Genomic DNA, 12,521 nt, shown 5'->3' on the forward strand with positions numbered 1-12,521 from the left:
CCACCTCAAACGGCTTTATCGTAGCTTATCATGTATAGGGGCTACTCCCAAATCAGGTCTAATCAGTTCATTCCTTACTTTATCCTTCTTAGTTTTGTCACACATCCATCTCAACATCCTCATCTTTGCTACACTTAGGTTATCTATATGACGCTTCTTAACTGTCCAACATTCCGCACATTAAATTATAGCTGGTTGTATGACTATCCTATAAAATTTTCCTTTAAGCTTTAAAAGACTACTACAAACACACAATACTCCTGACGCACCTCTCCACTTCATCCATCCTAATTTAATTCTCTGTGAAATATCATCCTCTACATAACCTAAAATAATCACTTTGCGTAATCTCCCTCTCATCAATTTTCATCATCTCATTTTCTGTTCTAATGTAATTAAAGTTACACACCTTATACTCCGTCTTTGTTCTACTTATCTTTAAAAAAAAATTATTTCAAGGTTGATCTCCATTACTCCAACTTAGCGTTAATCCCTACTTTTGACTCATCCAGTAAAACAATATCATTGTTGCGTGTGAAAACCTCCGGTACTTGGTTCGCCCGCGGATGAACCTGCAAAAACCAAGCAATGAGCGCAAGAGGGCCGGTGTGGCTCCGGCCTAGGACTCTCCGATGCTCAAGTCAGGTCTTCAACGCAACAGCGTAACTGCGTAGTAAAAAGCAAGATGTGGAATAGAGCTCCATACCTGGGTATTTATAGAGTAAGGAGGAGATGAGACGGTTGGGAGAGTCCTAGTATGGTAGGAGTCCTTCTTTCGGAAGGTTCTCTCGCGTAGAGCGGAGTGGAGAGTTATTTTCGGGGTCGGACTCTTATTAAGGTAAGAGTCCCTGTAGAGTGTGATTACGTGTTCTTTGGGATCGTGGCTCGGTCCCTATCCCGTGATTCCCGGGATGTGCTGACGTGGCCCGGAGATCCCCGGTGGGGTGCTATGGGAGTCTCAATGGAGGAGGGCTCGGCCTACGAGGTCGGCCCGTGGGGTCGGCCATGGAGGTCGGCCCGAGAGGAGGTTGGTCTCGGCCATGAGGTCGGCTAGGAGTCCCTAGCTGACCCGTATAATCTCGGCCTCAGTCGCCGGAAAGCTCGCACCAACCAGGCTTTGTCAGGTGACTTATCGGATATGGGGTCGGCCCAATTTCTTGCTCGGCCCAACTCGGTTCTCGGATTGAGGTCGGGTCGGCCACGTGGCAGCCTCTGATAGGTGGGGTGTTTTATGCCTCATCACAGGCCCCCCCACTCATCAGATGTCGGCTCGGCGCTGATGAGTGAAATTCCCCGGGGCGCTTGTCGGGAAGAATCTTGCGGTTGAGCCGAGATTATTTACTGCTCCGGATTTGACGCTGCACGATCTGACGATTGGGCGTCAGTGTCACGTCAGCAGTCATTATGGCGGGCTCGGGAATTCGAAACGTCCTTTGATCTGGGCCGTTGGATCATGCTGAGCTCTGGTCGACCGTTGGATCAGTAGGACCCAAGGATTATAAATAGGTGACTCCTAACTATTCATTCTTCACTGCTTCAAGTTATTGACTTCTCGGCAAGTTTGGATCCGTCACCTCGGTAGATCTCGTCGCTTGCTCGCTCAGACTTCTCGGCAAGTTTGTCCGCGATCGACTCGGCCGAAGCTTCGTTCGTGATCAACTCGGTGTCGTTTCATTCCCGCTCGCTCTTCTTGACAGAAGTCTTCTCCTGACATGTCGGTTTGTAGTAGTCCTACGGGCGGCGCTTCCGAGGCGGCAAAGGCTGAGTCCGAGCCGAGAACTCCCCATTCGCTCTCCCACCATGGACTGTTGGGCTCGACATCAGATGAGCCCGACGTAGTGGAGCTTCGTCAGGCCGAGGTGGCCGAGCCCCCGTTACCCATGGAGTCTGACCACGCGGCCCAATCCACGTCTGCAGTCCGGGCCGAGAACTCCGGGTCGTCCTCATCCGATGAAGAGTCAAGTGAGGAAGATTCGTCAGGAGTGGGGTTGGCTCGGTCGGCTCGTCTACCGACGCCCGAGCCCGAGGAGGGTAGTGTCGGCAGTGTTCGAGCACGATGACGGAGGCCGACCTCGACTATCGAGGACGACCTACGCCATCCCCGAGGACATTCAGACTCGAGTTCCTAATCCGGGAGATGGCCTGCTTCATCGGGCCGGCGAGGTGGCTCTGTACGAGACGCCCTTAGTACGGGTTTCGGCTCCCGTTCTCGGCTGGTGGACCGGATCTTGGACCACTTCCACTGTCCCTGGTGGTGGTGCCGAACTCTTGGCTGGCCGTGTATGGCTTCTACTCTTTGTTCTGCGAGATGGGCCGAGGTGCGAGCGTGGCGCTTTTTTCTCGGCTCTTCTTCCTGAAGAAGTCTCCCGAGAAGGGCTGGTACTACTTCTGCCGCCGATCCGGGAAGAGTGGCTCTAGGCGGCCACAAATTTACTGGTCGGCACGCCGACCTTCAACAAGTATTGGAAGCCTCGCTTTTTCTTCGCTTCCATTCCCATGACCCTCTCCGAACCGAGTGGAAGGAGATGAACCTGAATACGTCGATAGGGTATTACCCCGGCCGAGAACGAGATGACCTCGCTCGGCCGATCCCCGGCGTCCGCCCTTCGATGTCCTCCGGCCGGACGAGGGGTTTCTCGAGTTGGCATATGACCCGGGTAGGAGCCCTTGCGAGCCTGTCTTTGTTGTCCGAGTGACCTCTTTACTTAGCTTTCTTTTCTTGTTCTGACTCGTTTTTTCTGTTTTCGATTTCTCTTGCAGTGGTCGGCCACATTCCTCCTACGGACACAGCTCGGCTACGGGCCGAGATCATCGCAGGGGAAGAAGAAAAATTCAGAAGAAACCGGCGAGTCCTCCAAGGCCTCGAGGAAAGGGGGTGATGCCGGGACCATCGGATGCGGTGGTCGGCCTGGAGGCCGAGAAGAACACGGTCGGCCGTGTCTCCGAGGAAGGGGAAAGGCCGAAAAGGCGAGAGGAGCCCGCCGAGAGACATTAAACGCCAAAAGCTCTCGGTTAACCTCGACAGTGGCGGCCTTCCGCCGTGGCCTCTCCCACCAACATCTCCCGATACGTCCTGGGAGGGCCCGCCAACAACGTCCCCTGTGAGGCCGACCTGGCGCCTCTTCCCGGGGACTCGGCCTTGACGTCGGCCGCTCACGCCAAGGAGCGGTGGATGCCGTCGGCTCACCGACAAGGAGAAGCTGAGCGCTGTCCGAGGCCGAGCTCCTCTCCACCCTATTTCAAGACTTGATATGGTAAGTTTCCTTGTCGGCTCTTGCCTATGGTCCGATATGTGTAGTTTATCCCGATTCTTTGTTCTCATGCTTTTTTGTAGGGGTTCGCCAAAGCAGTGGAGACCATGCTCCGCTTCGAGCGGCTCTCGACCGAGAACTATTCCTTGGGCGTCCAGTGCGAAGGCTTATCGGGACGCCGAGATGCCGTTCGAGGCGTCGGGAGACCAAGAGAAGCTCACGCGCGAGGCCGAAGTGGAGAGCTCTCAGGCCGAGTGGCCGAGCGAGAGAGAGGGTCGGGCTCTGCGAGGCTCGGCTTGCGAGGTGAAGGAGAAGGCAAGGAAGATCGGCCACGGCTCGGAGTGCGGCGATTAGAGACTATCTCCGCTCGGAGGAGTACGCCAATATCCGCCACGAGATCGGGAAGCCTCCCTTCGCCGAAGGTTTTGATCTTGGCCGAGCAGAGCTTTTGGCCGAGATCGAGGCCGCGTATCCCGATCTCAATCTCTCCCGCTTTGACGATGATGCGACTACTTTTGCGGGAGATGGGAGATGAGGAGGGAGCCGAGGTCACCCAAGCTCGCCCTGAGGCACTGCTTCACCGGCGCGTCGTCCCCTGGGCGCTGTTCCTCAAGATCCTGCTGCGAGCCCAACACCGTGGATGCCTCCAGGGTGCCTCAAGTCCCACGCCGAGGAGGCCGAGATGTAAAATTTTTTTTTTTTTTTTTTTTTTTTTTTTTTTTGTATGGGTGGGGCCAAGCTGCCCCTTTTGTAACCGTGCCGATCAGTCGGCTTTTAATGAATAAAACAACTTATTTTTGTCAAAATTTGTCTAAGTATTTGAACTCGGTGCCCTCAATATTCTTTTACTTGCGTATTCTATTTTGTTTGTGGCCGAGCTGCCGAGTTGTTTCCCTAGCCGAGCTTAGGAACTTGTCTCTTTTTTATCCATGTTCCACGTTGTCGGCGATTTCGGCCATGCCACGCCGAGGTCAATGTGATTCTCACCTTAGTTGTTTAATTCGCCTTTTCCTTCGATCCAATTGGAGAGGCTATCATATACGCGGACGCGTGGCCGAATATCCTTCCTGGCCGAGCCCAATGCCTTAGCTTAGTTTTGTACTTTGTTAGGCTCGGCCAAATAAGAATGGCGGCCCTTGAGATATCGGCCATGTCTATTTGGACAGGTCTTACGACCCGGCTGACAACCTATGAGGGTCGGTCTTTGATGTCGGCCATGTCTATTTGGACAGGTCTTACGACCCGGCTGCCGACCTATGAGGGTCGGTCTTTGATGTCGGCCTGGTCTATGAGGACCGGTCTTATGACTTGGCTGCCGACCTATGAGGGTCGGTCTTTGATGTCGGCCTGGTCTATGAGGACCGGTCTTATGACTTGGCTGCCGACCTATGAGGGTCGGTCTTTGATGTCGGCTTGTCATGAGGACCGGTCTTATGACTTGGCTGCCGACCTATGAGGGTCGGTCTTTGATGTCGGCTGGTCATGAGGACCGGTCTTATGACCGACTTGGGAGCTTGCCAATACGTTGAGTGTTGGAGGAGAAACTTTATTGAATCAAATGTCGGAACTGAAACCGAATACAAGCATGTTGAATTATTGAAAAAACTTTTTCAAATTTTCCGAGTTCCAAGGTCTCGGTACCTTCTTGCCCTTGAGTCTGCAAGCGATATGTGCTAGGCGAATTTGCTTGGAGACTATGTACGGGCCCTCCCAGTTTGGTGCTAATTTTCCTTGTTGTCTCGGCTGAGATGCGCTGATTTTTCTGAGAACAAGGTCCCCTTGACGAAAATGCCGCTCTTTGACTCTTGAGTCATAGTAGCTTGCCGTCTTCTGTTGGTACGCCGCGTTTCGGAGTAGGGCATTTTCTCGGACTTCATCGAGGAAGTCCAAATTGGCTCGCAGCCCATCTTCATAGGTCTTCTCATCGAAGTTGAGCACTCGGTATGATGAAGCCATAACTTCAACCGGTGCGAGGGCTTCGGTCCCATAAGCGAGGCGAAATGGACTTTCCCGGTTGGAGTTCTTCTGATCGTCCGATATGCCCATAGGACGCTTGGGAGTTCTTCCACCCATCTCCCCTGGCCTCATCCAATCTCCTCTTAATGCCGGCGAGTAATGTTCGGTTGGACACTTCTACTGTCCGTTTGCTTGTGGGTGGCGGACCGAGATTGGTCGGAAGTCAATGTGGAAGTGCTCGCAGAATTCTCGGAAGGCGGGTTGTTGAATTGCGCGCCATTATCAGTGATGAGAACTTTCGGTAGCCCGAACCGGTAGATGATCTTATCTCGGAAAAATTTTTCCATGTTCTTCTCAGTGATGGTGGCAAGAGGCTCGGCCTCGACCACCGGTGGTAATCGATCGCCACTACTACGTATTTTTCGTTTCCCGATCTTTGGGTGAAATCTCGAGAATGTCCATTCCCCACATAGCGAATGGGATTGGGCTCGGCATTGGGGTTAATTTTGTTGCTGGTCGGCTTGGGATTGGCGCGAGCAGTTGGCACTTCTCACACATCTTCACGTATTTCATGGCCTCTTCCTGCATTCTTGGCAATAGAATCCTTGCCGAAGTATCTTGTATGCAAGAGCTCGGCCGCCCATGTGACTCCCGCATATTCCCTCATGCACTCGGCTAATGCATACTCGGCCCCCTTCGGTCCCGGACATCGGAGAAGAGGGGCCGAGATTGCCCTTTGTAGAGTACTCCGTCGATCATCGAGTACTTGGAAGATCGGATCTTGACCTTCCTTGCTTCGTCTCGATTCCCCGGGAGCGAGTCATTCTCAAGTAGTTGACAATGGGGTCCAACCAGGTCGGCCCCTCCTCTTGATGTGCTTTATGCTTTCGTCTTGTAAGGATGGCTTCTCCAATATTTCTATGTATCTTGTGGCTCGGATATTGGAGGTCGGCCTCGGCCAACCTAGATAAGGAGTCCGCCGCGGCATTCTCTTCTCTCGGTATTCGGGTCATCTCGAAGTGTTCGAGCTCGGAGATCGGATCTCGGGCTCGACCCGGTATGCTATCATCCTTTCGTCTTTTGCCTCGTAGTCTCCGTTGACCTGGTTGACCACGAGTTGGGAGTCTCCTCGCACCTTAACCGCTTTATGCCCGTGGCTTTGCTGACTCGAAGTCCGGCTAGAAGGGCTTCATACTCACCTCATTGTTTGAGGCGGAGAACTTGAACCTTAGGGCATATTGGACCGAGAAAGCCTTCGGGGCTTACAAGAATTAGGCCGGCCCGCTTCCTCCATTGCTTGAGCCGTCAACATTCATTGTCCAAATCGGGTCGGCCGTAGCCCCGACCTCTTGGATGCCTTTTCTTCTCAACCTCATGTTCGGGCCCCGTGCATTCTGATAAGTCGCCAGGGCTGTCCTTTTATCGCCGTCCTCGGTCGATAGCTTATATCGTATTCACTTAACTCAACCGCCCGGAAATCAGCCGTCCCGAAACGTCGGGTTTGTGTAATATCTTTTTGAGTGGCTGGTCGGTCAGATACCACGATCGGATGAGCTTGAAAGTACGGCCTTAGTTTCCTTGCGGCCGTGATTAGGGCGAATGCTACTTTCTCGAACCGAATACCTTGTCTCGGCATCAACAAGAACGCGTGGCGACATAGTATATCGGCCTTTGAGTTCGACTCTCTTCCACGATCAACACCTGCACCGACCGCTACGGGAGTGGCGGCTAAGTAGACTTAAAGCTCCTCTTTTGGTTGGTCGGTGAGAAGAGGCGGATTCTCCAAATATTTCTTGACTCTTCAAAAGCTTGGCATTCGGATGACCGAGATAAAATCTTTTGGGTTAGGATATTCTTTAGGGCCTTAAAGAATGGTAGGCACTTGTCGCCCGATCTCGACATGAATCGCGCCAACGCCGCCACGCGTCCGTTTAGCCTTTGTACTTCTCGGATCGTCCTTGGAGGACTCATCTCTTGGATGGCTCGATTTTTGCGGATTGGCTTCGATGCCTCGACAGAGACCATGGCCGAGGAACTTTCCCGAGGTTACGCCGAAGGCACATGCGGGATTCACTTCATCTCGGTTCTTCCTCAATACGCTGAAGGCTTCTTCCGGTCGGCAGTGGTGCTCGGCCTTGAACTTTTCACCAACATGTCGTCCACGTAGACTTCCATGTTCTTTCCGATCTGCTCGCGGAATATATAGTTCACGGCGGTATGTCGCTCCGGCATTCTTCAATCCGAACGGCATGACCTTGAGCGGAAATTCTCTTGGTCGGTTCGGAAGGCCGTGTACGACTCGTCCTCCTCATGCATCATGATTTGGTTGTGCGAGACGCATCCATGAAACTCAAGCATCTCGTGACTGCGTGGCGTCGATCGAAGAGGTCGATCCGGGGTAGTGGGTACTCATCTTTTGGGCAGGCCTTGTTGAGGTCGGTGTAGTCGACACACATTCTCCACTTCCCGTTCGGTTTAGGGACCATGACGACGTTAGCCAACCAGGTCGGGAATTTCTCTTCTCGAATGAATCCTGATTGGCGAAGCTTCTCCACCTCTTCTTTGATTGCAGTTTGCCGATCAAGTGCGTAGTTCCTTCTCTCCTGCCGGATTGGTTTCCGACCCGGATCCACATGGAGTCGGTGCTCAGCTATATGTCGGGGTATGCCCGACATGTCAGCGGCCGACCAGGCGAAGACATCGGCGTTCGCTTTTAAGAAAACTCCGAGCCGCCTTCTTTGATCTTTATTTAGTAGTGATCCAGTGGACCACTTGGCGGTCATCTTGCGAGATGAAGTGGGGTCGAGTCTTCCACGGGTCGCCCTCTTCTCTCGACAAGCTCATCCCGCTGATCTTCGGGAGATGTTCGATGCACATGGCCATTCCTCGAACGTTACCCTTGTTTCGCTGACGAAGGTAGCGTAGCACTCTCGTGCCTTCTTTTGGTCGCCTCGGACCTCGCGACGCCGTTCTCGGTGGGGAACTTCATCTTAGTGAGTCGGGAGATGATGGCTTGGAGGGCGGTCGATGACGGACGGCCGAGTATGGCGTTGAAAGCCGCTACCGACCGCACCACCATGAATTTGACTTGGATCGTCGCCTGGCAGGGAGCTTGCCCAATTGTGACTAGGAGATCGATCGAGCCCTTGATAGTCGCGGCCGCTCCCTAGAACCCGTGAAGCGAGGTTCCTTCGGCTTAAGCGCCGTCGCCGAAGCCAAATTGTCGATGCGCTTCGATGACATAAGGTCCACGGATGCGCCGGTATCGACCAATACCCGTGCAGGTGCATTGCTCGCAATTTCTACTGCACCACTAAAGCATCGTCACGAGGTAAACTTATACCTTCGAGGTCGGCTTCGTGAAGGAGATCGTCGCCCGGCTTGAGTTTCTTGACGGGCATCTCGGCTACTCCGACAAAGCGAGCGTTTGCCTTAGCCTTTCTAGTACTCTCTTGCCCGGGCCCCCCGAGGATAGTGTATATGGGGGCTCCCTTGTCATGGCTCGGCCCGGATCCGTCCTCCTTCTCGGCTCGGACCTTGTCATCGTCTCTTTCACCTCGCCTGGTTTCGGCCTTAGGCTCGGCTCTTCTCTGATCTCGGTCATCCGGCCGTCGACTCCTCCACGATCTTCTCGGCCTCCTTTGACATATCTCTTAGTGGCCCGCTTTTATCGACTCTTCGATTTCTCTTTTGGTGATAACAATCTTATGTCGTGACCGATGTCCTTATGGAATTGGCAATACTTGTTGGGATTCGAGATGACCCCGCTTGCATCGGTCGGGGTCGGCGGATGTACCCCCCATCTTGTATTTGCATCAGGATCTCCTTGCGAGATGCATTCAATGGCGTGTAGTCGGGGCTCGAGCTCGATCCGACCTGTCGGCTCGGCGATCCATCCTTGGCCTTTTGTCTTCTCTTGTCGTCTGTTGTCGGCCTTTTCTTGTCATCGACCTTCGTTGCCCTTAGGGCTTGGAGGACCTCGGCCATGTTTGCAAACTCGTTGCACCTCTCCAAAGCTCGGCCGGGTTTCTTGTGCTTCAGGCCGAGTCCTTGATAAGGTCCATGTCGGCCGATCCGTTGCTCATAGCCGTATGGGCGTGGCCTCATCAAATCCTTGATATCTAAGGATTCCTTGTTGAAGCGGGAGACGAATGCTCGGATCGACTCGTCGGGCCTTTGCTTCACGCTAAGGAGGTTGACCGTGGTCTTCTTATGTTTCATACTACTGCGAAGCGCATGCAAAGGCTCGACGAGTTGAGCGAAGCTTTTATGGAAGTCGGCGCAACCGGGAAAACCATGAGGTCGCCGCGCCCTGAGGGATGCGAGGGAAGGCTCGGAAACGATCTCGGTTCCCCGTACATGGTCATCATCGCATTAAAGTAGTTAATGTGATCTGATGGTCGATCGTCGTCCGTCATGCTGTCGAACGGGGAGGTTTGAAGCCGTGTGGTAGCGGCGCGGTCATGATCTCGGGAGGATAAGGGTGACGCCCGACCAAAGAGTAGGAGTCGGGGTCGCTGTTTCTTGACCCCTCCGCTGCTCGGCCAAGTCTCGTAGCCGCTTCTCCGGCTCGGTTTCGGTGCTTGGCAACCGGCTCTCGGCCCGGGGTTGATAGGATCGGTCATCCCATTGTAGTCGGCCATCAGTCGGCTCGGTCCTCACCGTCCTTCCTTGTTCTTTTTTCTTGGAAGTTGGACCCTCGAGGACTCCCCTGTTGTTCTTCTCGGGGAGGTGAGCTCGGACATCGGGGAGTATGACGCGATCCTTCTCCGTGTCTCGGTGGCGCGCCTTTGGCGGGTCTTTCCTTTGTTCTCGGAATATTCTTGGCGGTTCGTCCTCTCCGTCCGTCAGGAAAATACCGACCTCCTTGCTCTGAGCCGGCTGGTTCAATTTCACGCCCTGTTCGCGGGCTTTGGCGATGTTCTTGTTCGCCCCGTCGAGCGCCTCTCTTGGGGCGCGGAGGTGGAGTCTTCGACGAGACGGATGCGAGGACGCAGCCCGACTCGGCTCGGCCCTACGCCGACCCTCATTTCTTTGCAAGTTTCTTCGGCGCGGGCAGAAAATTTGGAGGGAGCGCGGCGGCGCTTGACCCATCGCCCGCCTCGGGCCATCCGGTTCGTGAAGGCGCGCGACATCTCGTTGGTGTGGAGCATCTGCGGTGCAAATCCATAACTGTCGATTATTTGCCGGGCCACGGGTCCAAACTCTCCGTGAGGTGGCGGTGCGGGGTAGGACATTCCCGTCCAAACTTGGCTCGGCTGTGCCGGCTAGCCGCGGCCGTGGTTAGTGCGCCTCCCCATTCCCGCTCTCTGGAGGTGGAATGGTGCCGTGATGGGCTGCGCCACCTGCCCTGGGGGTCTTTGCTCATCCCCTGCCGAGGCTTCGGGCGGTGATCGCCTCGTTTGCACAACAGGTTGCGGCTCCTCCGTACGGGAAGTAGAGCCATGCTGCCACGACCTCGTGTGCGCCATTATTATTATTGCGGGAATTGGTAGAAGCAGCGAAAGGCTTGCGATGTCGTTCCACGCGACAGCGCAAATGCATTGCGTGTGAAAACCTCCGGTACTTGGTTGCCTGCGGATGAACTCCGCAAAAACCAAGCAATGGCGCAGAGGGCCGGTGTGGCTCGGCCTAGGACTCTCCGATGCTCAAGTCGGGTCTTCAACGCGACAGCAGAGCTGCGTAGTAAAAGCAAGATGTGGAATAGAGCTCCATACCGGGTATTTATAGAGTAAGGAGGAGATGAGACGGTTGGGAGAGTCCTAGTATGGTAGGAGTCCTTCTTTCGGAAGGTTCTCTCGCGTAGAGCGGAGTGGAGAGTTATTTTTCGGGGTCGGACTCTTATTAAGGTAAGAGTCCATGTAGAGTGTGATTACGTGTTACCTGGGATCGTGGCTCGGTCCCTATCCCGTGATTCCCAGGATGTCTTGACGTGGCCCGGAGATCCCCGGTGGGGTGCTATGGGAGTCTCAATGGAGGAGGGCTCGGCCTACAAGGTCGGCCCGTGGGGTCGGCCATGGAGGTCGGCCCGAGAGGAGGTTGGTCTCGGCCATGAGGTCGGCTAGGAGTCCCTGGCTGACCCGTATAATCTCGGCCTCAGTCGCCGGAAAGCTCGCACCAACCAGGCTTTGTCAGGTGACTTATCGGATATGGGGTCGGCCCAATTTCTTGCTCGGCCCAACTCGGTTCTCGGATTGAGGTCGGGTCGGCCACGTGGCAGCCTCTGATAGGTGGGGTGTTTTATGCCTCATCACTCAACAAAAAGTATACACCAAGGAACCTCATCTTGAATGCCCCTGATTAAATCATCCATGATAAACGCAAATAAATAAAGGCTTAAAGATGGTCCTTGATGTAATCCAATTGTAATTGGGAATTCAATACCTTGACCCCCCCCCCATAGTTCTCACACTAGTCACCATGCCATCATACATACCTTTAATTATGTCCACTATTTACTTGAATCACTTCTCTTCTCTAGTACACGCCAGGTTAACTCTCTAGGGGACATGGTTTAAAGTATCGACCGATACGATATGATACGATATGTATTGATATCGGTCGATACCGATACGATACATACCAATACGTCTCCCTTTTTTAAAAAATGAACTATCTCGAATTGTATCGAAATGTATCGCCCGATATGGGCCGATACGATACGATATAGCCGACACGTATCGATACCATCGATACGTCCAGTAAAGGGTTCTGTGGGTGGTTTAATACGTATCGATACAGCTCAATACATTACCGATACATACCGATACGAACTGATACATACCGATACGTACCGATACATTCCATAAAAAGCCATTTTCACTCACAGACTCGATACAACTCCTAATCTAACCAAAAAATGAAGAAAAACTCTCAACCAAGAGTCTAAAATCTTGCATTTAATCTTGGTTTTTCACACTTTTAAACTAAAAAAACGAATCAAAGAGTGCCACAACATCATCCTTTGCATCATCCAATACTCTTCATGGTTGTAGACGATTACAACAAGTAAGAAACCTCATCTCTTATAACGACTTCAATTTAATGCACTTGTTTGGTTATACATTGTTCACCATTTTAGGTTTTATGCATGACACTTATTATTTATTGCTTACTTATATTGTTTTTTGTTCCAGAAGTGTATTTCCATGTGTATTTTGATCATTTCTATACGTAACTGTATTGTTCGATACGTATCTCCAAAACGATACGATACGATACGTCTCTTAATATCACTCGACCGATACAATACCCAATACCGAGACTTTAAACCTTGCTAGGGGACTCTATCATATGCTTTTTCTAGGTCAATAA

General features: G+C 52.9%; 1 protein-coding gene across 1 annotated transcript in view; it reads right to left on the reverse strand.

The window, feature by feature from the left end:
• The window catches only part of LOC122654289 (proline-, glutamic acid- and leucine-rich protein 1), a 42,292-nt gene that overhangs the window by 16,961 nt on the left and 12,810 nt on the right, over positions 1-12,521 (reverse strand). The gene's annotated exons all lie outside the window — the stretch shown is intronic.

This window comes from Telopea speciosissima, chromosome 3 (assembly GCF_018873765.1).
Source record: "Telopea speciosissima isolate NSW1024214 ecotype Mountain lineage chromosome 3, Tspe_v1, whole genome shotgun sequence".
NCBI classification, from domain to species: domain Eukaryota; kingdom Viridiplantae; phylum Streptophyta; class Magnoliopsida; order Proteales; family Proteaceae; genus Telopea; species Telopea speciosissima.